Raw genomic sequence first — 6,657 nt, 5'->3', positions numbered from 1 at the left:
TTACGCTTATCTAATATTAGTTAATCCTAAAGCCTCTTTGTGAGCCCTCATATGCATAATTCTTGGTTATTATTTATTTGCGTAAGTCTTGCGAGTACCTTTGTACTCATGTTGCTTTATTAAACTAAGTTGCAGGTGAGCCGGAAGTGGTGTTTGGCCATTTCTACCCCGCCGATTCCGGCGCGGGTGAGAAGTAGGCCGATGTGGTTATAATGGTGTCCTTGAGCAAGACGCCATTATTCTATCTCATTATGTTTTCCGCTGCGTTATCGTATTTGGGATTATCATGTTAAACATTAAACTCTATAGTTTATATCCCTTTCTAATGTTATTTGTGAGCCCGAGGCTTGTATCTCGTATTTGAACCTTTAATTTTCAGATTTGGAACCTTTTCTTATATTAATGTTGTAATGGTTAGTTGTTCAACTTTATTCTAAAACTTGCTCTTTGTGGATCACCGGTGATGTATGGGTTGGTCCTTTATAGTTTAGATGTGGGTTAACCCGTGGCGCGCCATTAGTGCGAGCGCGTGTTAGCTCTCATCTTCATGATAAGCACCAACGGTTTCGCTTAAAATGATGTTAAATTGGGCGGTTCTCACAGCGGGTATCAGAGCCGAGGTTCCATGAAGTGAACTTAAAATTTTGCTTAAAGGGGTTGAGAGAGAAATAAAATTGAGTACTTGCATTAATATTTATTTCTTATAAAATTTGAATCTAAGGATTGATTGCTAACTTCCTCCCTTTGTCTTAGTGCTATTTTTCCCACTAATGCTTCACATGTTAATTAAATATGCTTAATCTCTCATGTCTTATTGGATAGATGGCCAAGTTGATCATGGCGACCCGCGCTCCGGAGATAACTAGGTTCCCTACGATCCTCAATGAGATGTTGAGGAGGGCGCACTACACCTTTCAACCCGAGTACGAGGTCTATGCTCGTGGCTATGGAGTTGGACTGGTGGACTACATGGTGACCCTCCACCTCGAGGCTAGGATGGTGGTGGGAGCTGTGAAGTACAACTTCCGCGCTTGTGGTACCTCAGTGGAGATGGTCACTCGAGAGGTGGCACGTGAAGCCATCACCCGCCTTTGCCACGAGCACCTTGAGCTTTGGGAGGGTCCTTTCACCTACCTTCCGGTGCGGGGACCCGAGGCTCCCATTGCTCATGTTGTCTCGCCTCCGGTTGGGCCTTACACTTTGGAGAAGTGCATGGCGGACACCATTTCCGCCTATGAGATGGCGCATCGGAGTTTGGTATGGGAGTTGGAGGAGACAAGGAGTCGTCTCGCTCGCCTCCAATACCAAGTGGAGCCCTACCTTCGGTCGATGAAGTTGCCTAGGAAGATCATGGATGACTGGCCGCGGAACACGCCGCATCAGAAGGTGCCTCCTTCGCATCGCTTTCCGCATGTGGTGGGTACATGCGCCGAGGCGAGAGGATCGTACAATCCCATTTCGATGGGGTTGCACGTGTGTCGGTTCCATGTGAAGCCCGCCACCCGCGCGAATCTTTTGGGGTTCCCGGAGCCACTTGACCCATGATTCGTTTATTGTTTAGTGAGAGGGAAAGTCGCCCATTAAACCAAGTGCTTGTAGGAGGGTCGTAGCACTTGGGGTAATGCGGTTGTAAGGTGGACTTAAGCGCTAGGATGTTAAGACGCGCTCATTTTGTGTTGGTTGAACTTATTGAATGCTTGTGAACTAAAGTTAAGTTGGTCTCATGGTTATGGTTATGCCTCGATGTTTTATTAGTAGTTCATTTATGCAAGTTAATTGTGTGCTGTCTATGCGTGCTTTCTAAAAATTTATTATTATGAGCCTTATATTATTGTGTGGTAACGGCGCGAGGCCATGACATATTGCACTCACATGTTGCATGCATGCACGCATACGCATTTAATAATTATGAAGCATGTAAGTAACCGTCTCTCATCCTTTTTGATCTCTAAATCTGCCCTAGTAATCTCGAATGGTGATGTTCAAATCTTTTGCGCTCGTCAAATTCATATAAATTTTCTTTGATAAGTTATCGTTCGAGTCTCGATCTTAAGTCAAATCATTATCTACACTTTATCATTTCGTCATTTCTCCTTAAGATTATTACCCTTCTTCCTCGGTCGCTAACCTATCTTAAATTCTTGCTAGGATGAATTTGCGTTCGGGAACCAGCGCGAACCGCGGGAACGGTTCGGGTGGGAATAATAATAACAACAACAACAACAACAACAAAACAACAACAACAATCTTCCCAACCCTCCCATCCACCCCACTCTCGTGGATGTGCTTGCCCAACAAACTCAACTCCTTAGGCAATTGGTCAATCATATTGGCAACTTGGGCAACGTCGGCAATCAAGCTCCTAGGGAGGAGCCTCAAGTGGACAAGTATGGGGATTTCTTCCGCACCAACCCGCCTATCTTCCGTGGCTCCAAGGATCCTCTTGATGCGGATTTTTGGCTTCATGTCATTGAAGAGAAGCTCAATCTCATCCAATGTGAAGAACATGAGAAGGTCTTATTCGCTGCTCACCAACTTCATGATGCCCCGGGGGCTTGGTGGCGGAATTGGAAGGCCTCTCAACCGCAAATCACCGTTTCACGTGGGAGGAATTCCGGACGGCATTTCGCTCCTTCCACATCCCCAAGGGTATCATGGACATCAAGAAGAAAGAATTCCTCAATCTCACTCAAGGTCACCGGGATGTAATGTCCTATGTCAATGCCTTCAACTCTATCTCTCAATATGCATCCGACGAAGTGTCCACCGATGCCAAGAAGCGGGAGAGGTTTTATGACGGCCTCTCAGAAGAACTACAAGAAAAGCTCTCTACCACCAAGTTTGATGACTTCAATGACTTGCTGAATATTGCTATCCGCACCGAACACAAGATGAAGAGGCTTGAGGTCAAGAACAAGCGTCCCGCTCCCAACTCGGCGGGTGGTAGCTCCTCCCGCCCACGTGTGGGGCCACAACCTCCCCCACATCGTGCGCCGGGTGCGCAACCACCGCGCCCTATGTGTGTTGTACGCCACCCTCAACCACCTCAAGGACAAGCTCCAAGGCTGGCCAATGCCTTTTGGAACAACCCAATCAGTGCCGCAAGGGGTCCATGCTACAATTGTGGTGGCACGGGCCATATCTCCAAGTATTGTCCATCTCCAAGGCAAGGCGGCACATCCAATGCACCAAGGCCTAACAAGCCCCCACCGCAAGCCCCACGTCAAGGAGCCAAGCCATCCCAAGCTCCAAAGCGTGGCTGTCTCAACTACACCACCGCGGAAGAGGTTCCGGAGGATGCCGAAGTGCTCATGGGTACGCTTCTCATAAATTCTCATCCCGCCCTTGTCCATTTTTATTCCGGAGCAACCCTTTCTTTCATTAACAACAAGTTCATGATGCATAGTAAACTTCAAATGCAAACCCTACCACTACCATACCACATAGAATCACCGGGTGAGGAAATCATTTCAAAAAACTTTGTAGATAAAGTCCCAATTCTTATTGAGGGAGCCACCTTTCGAGCAAATCTCCTCATCCTAGATAAGCTAGGCTTAGATGTGATCCTTGGAATGAATTGGTTGGGAAAAACATGATGGGGTTATCAAATGTGGGCCACGCACCATCGATCTCTTGCACCCCTCCAGGAATAGGGTTCTTCTCTCCCTCGCCAAAAAGGAAGTTTGTCTCTATGCCTGTCGGGTACCGAAACCACGACGTTGGAAAATATTCCCGTGGTTTGCGAGTATCCGGACGTATTTCCGGAAGAATTACCGAGCATGCCTCCCAATCGTGAGGTGGAGTTCGTTATTGAGCAAATGCCCGGGACGGCTCCATTTCCAAGCGTCCTTACTGTATGCCTCCTAATGAGTTAAGAGAATTGAAGGAGCAACTCAAGGTCCTTTTGGATAAGGGTTTCATTCGTCCGAGCTTCTCTCCTTGGGGATGCCCGGCTCTCTTTGTGAAGAAGAAGGACGATAGTTTATGGATGTGTGTTGACTACCATCCGTTGAACGAGGTCACCATTAAAAATAAATACCCCCTTCCTCGAATTGATATCTTATTTGACCAACTTTCGGGAGCTTGCTATTTCTCCAAGATTGATCTAAGGTTGGGTTATCATCAAATTAAGATTTGCCAAGAAGATATCCTAAAAACGGCTTTCTCTACTAGATATGGTCTCTATGAGTACACCGTCATGTCCTTTGGCCTCACCAATGCACCGGCGTATTTCATGTACTTGATGAATAGTATCTTCATGGAGGAACTTGATATCTTTGTGGTTATCTTCATTGATGATATTCTTATCTATTCAAAGACTCGAGATGATCATGCTCACCACATCCATATTGTATTGCAAAAACTTCAAAAGCATCGTCTATATGCCAAGTTTAGCAAGTGCGGGTTTTGGCTTGAGAAAGTATCTTTTCTTGGTCAGTTCTCTCCAAGGATGGCGTCGCCGTCGATCCTAGTAAGGTACAAGATGTTCTTGAATGGAAACAACCTCGAAATGTCACCGATATCTGGAGTTTTCTTGGGCTTGCGGGATACTATCGCCGGTTCATAGAAAACTTTTCAAAAATTGCCAAGCCTATGACCGAATTATTAAAAAATAGGGTCAAGTTCGAATGGTCCCAAGCTTGTGAAGAAGCCTTTCAAACTCTCAAAGATCGTCTTACTACCGCTCCCATTCTCGCTCAACCAAATATCCACAAGAACTTTGATGTCTATTGTGACGCCTCTCGCGTCGGTCTTGGTTGTGTTCTTATGCAAGAAGGCCAAGTGGTGGCCTATGCCTCTTGCCAACCCAAGCGTCATGAAGAAAATTATCCAACCCATGATTTGGAGTTTGCGGCTGTTGTCCATGCTCTAAAGATATGGCGTCACTATCTTCTTGGTAATCATTGCAATATCTACACCGATCATAAAAGTCTTAAATATATCTTCACCCAATCTGATCTCAAGATGAGGCAACATAGGTGGCTTGAGTTAATCAAAGATTATGATCTTGATGTTCACTATCATCCTGGTAAGACGAATGTCATTGCCGATGCACTAAGCCGCAAGGCCCAATGCAATTGTTTGACCTTGGGGCCTCCTCTTCATACTCTTTGTGATGAATTCCGGAAACTTGAAATGGGAATGGTCATGGAGGGTTATCTTGGTGCTCTCATAATCAAGTCCGACCTCTATGATCAAATTAAGGAAGCTCAAAAGAATAACAAAGGTATGGCCCGAATTCGTACCTTGATGAAGGAGGGTAAAGCTCAATGTTTTTCTTGTGATGATCAAGGAGTCCTATTCTTTGGGAAGCGTATTGTCGTGCCTAAGGATCACAACTTGAGGCATTTAATTCTTGATGAAGCTCATAACTCTCAATTCTCTATTCATCCGGGTAGTACCAAAATGTTTCAAGATCTCAAGCAAAGGTTTTGGTGGACTCGCATGAAGCGGGGAATCACTCGATTCATCACCGAGTGCGATGTTTGCCAAAGGGCTAAGGCCGTACATCTTAAACCGGCCGGTACTCTTCAACCCTTGCCTATTCCATCATGGAAGTGGGAAAATATTGGGATGGATTTTATCACCAGGTTACCGAAGACTACTCATGGGTATGATTCTATTTGGGTTTACCGTCTAACCAAATCGGCTCACTTTCTACCGGTCAAGACTACCTACCGAGCTAAGCAATATGCGGAGTTATACCTTACTCGTATTGTATGTCTTCATGGTGTTCCAAAAACAATTGTGTCCGATCGTGGTCCTCAATTTGTTGCCCACTTTTGGAGAAGTCTTCATGAAGCCATGGGAACCGACCTCACCTATAGTACCGCTTACCACCCTCAAACCGATGGCCAAACCGAGAGATTGAATCAAATCCTTGAAGATATGCTACGAGCTTGTGTTCTAGTGTATGAGAAGAAATGGGCCACTTGCTTGCCATTCGCGGAATTTTATTATAACAATAGCTATCAAGCAAGTATCAAGATATCTCCTTTTGAAGCTCTCTGTGGACGGCATTGTCAAACGCCTATGAATTGGTCCGAGTCCGGGGAAAGGCCTTTCTTTGGCCCGGATTTAGTGAAAGATGCCGAGGACAAAGTCAAGATCATTCGCGAAAATCTTCGCATTGCTCAATCCCGTCAAAAGTTATATGCCGATCGTCGCCGCCGTGAACTCCATTTCAAGGTTGGTGATTATGTCTATCTTAAGGTCTCTCCTTTCAAGGGCACTCGTCGCTTTCGGGTTAAGGGTAAATTGGCACTTCGTTTCGTCGGACCTTTCCAAGTCACTAAGAGGATTGGAATGGTGGCTTATCAATTGGATCTTCCCCAATCACTTCCCACCATTCACAATGTGTTCCATATCTCTCAATTGAAGAAGTGTCTTCGTGTCCCTACCGACGCCATCAACCTTGAAACACTTAATCTTCAAGCGGGTCTTACCTACGAAGAACATCCTATTGCCATCCTTGATCATGTTGAAAGGAAGGTGAGCAAAGTATGGTGAAGTTTGTGAAAGTTCAATGGAGCAACCACTCCGAAGATGAAGCCACATGGGAACGTGAGGATCGTTTGCGTTAAGACTACCCCGACTTCTTCTTCCATGAGTGAGTCCTCAAGCCTTCCCCCACCGCACCCAACTTTCTTTATGGAG

This window comes from Panicum hallii, chromosome 5 (assembly GCF_002211085.1).
Source record: "Panicum hallii strain FIL2 chromosome 5, PHallii_v3.1, whole genome shotgun sequence".
NCBI lineage: Eukaryota > Viridiplantae > Streptophyta > Magnoliopsida > Poales > Poaceae > Panicum > Panicum hallii.
The sequence above is the reverse complement of the archived record's forward strand: the minus strand, read 5'-3'. Positions refer to the sequence as shown.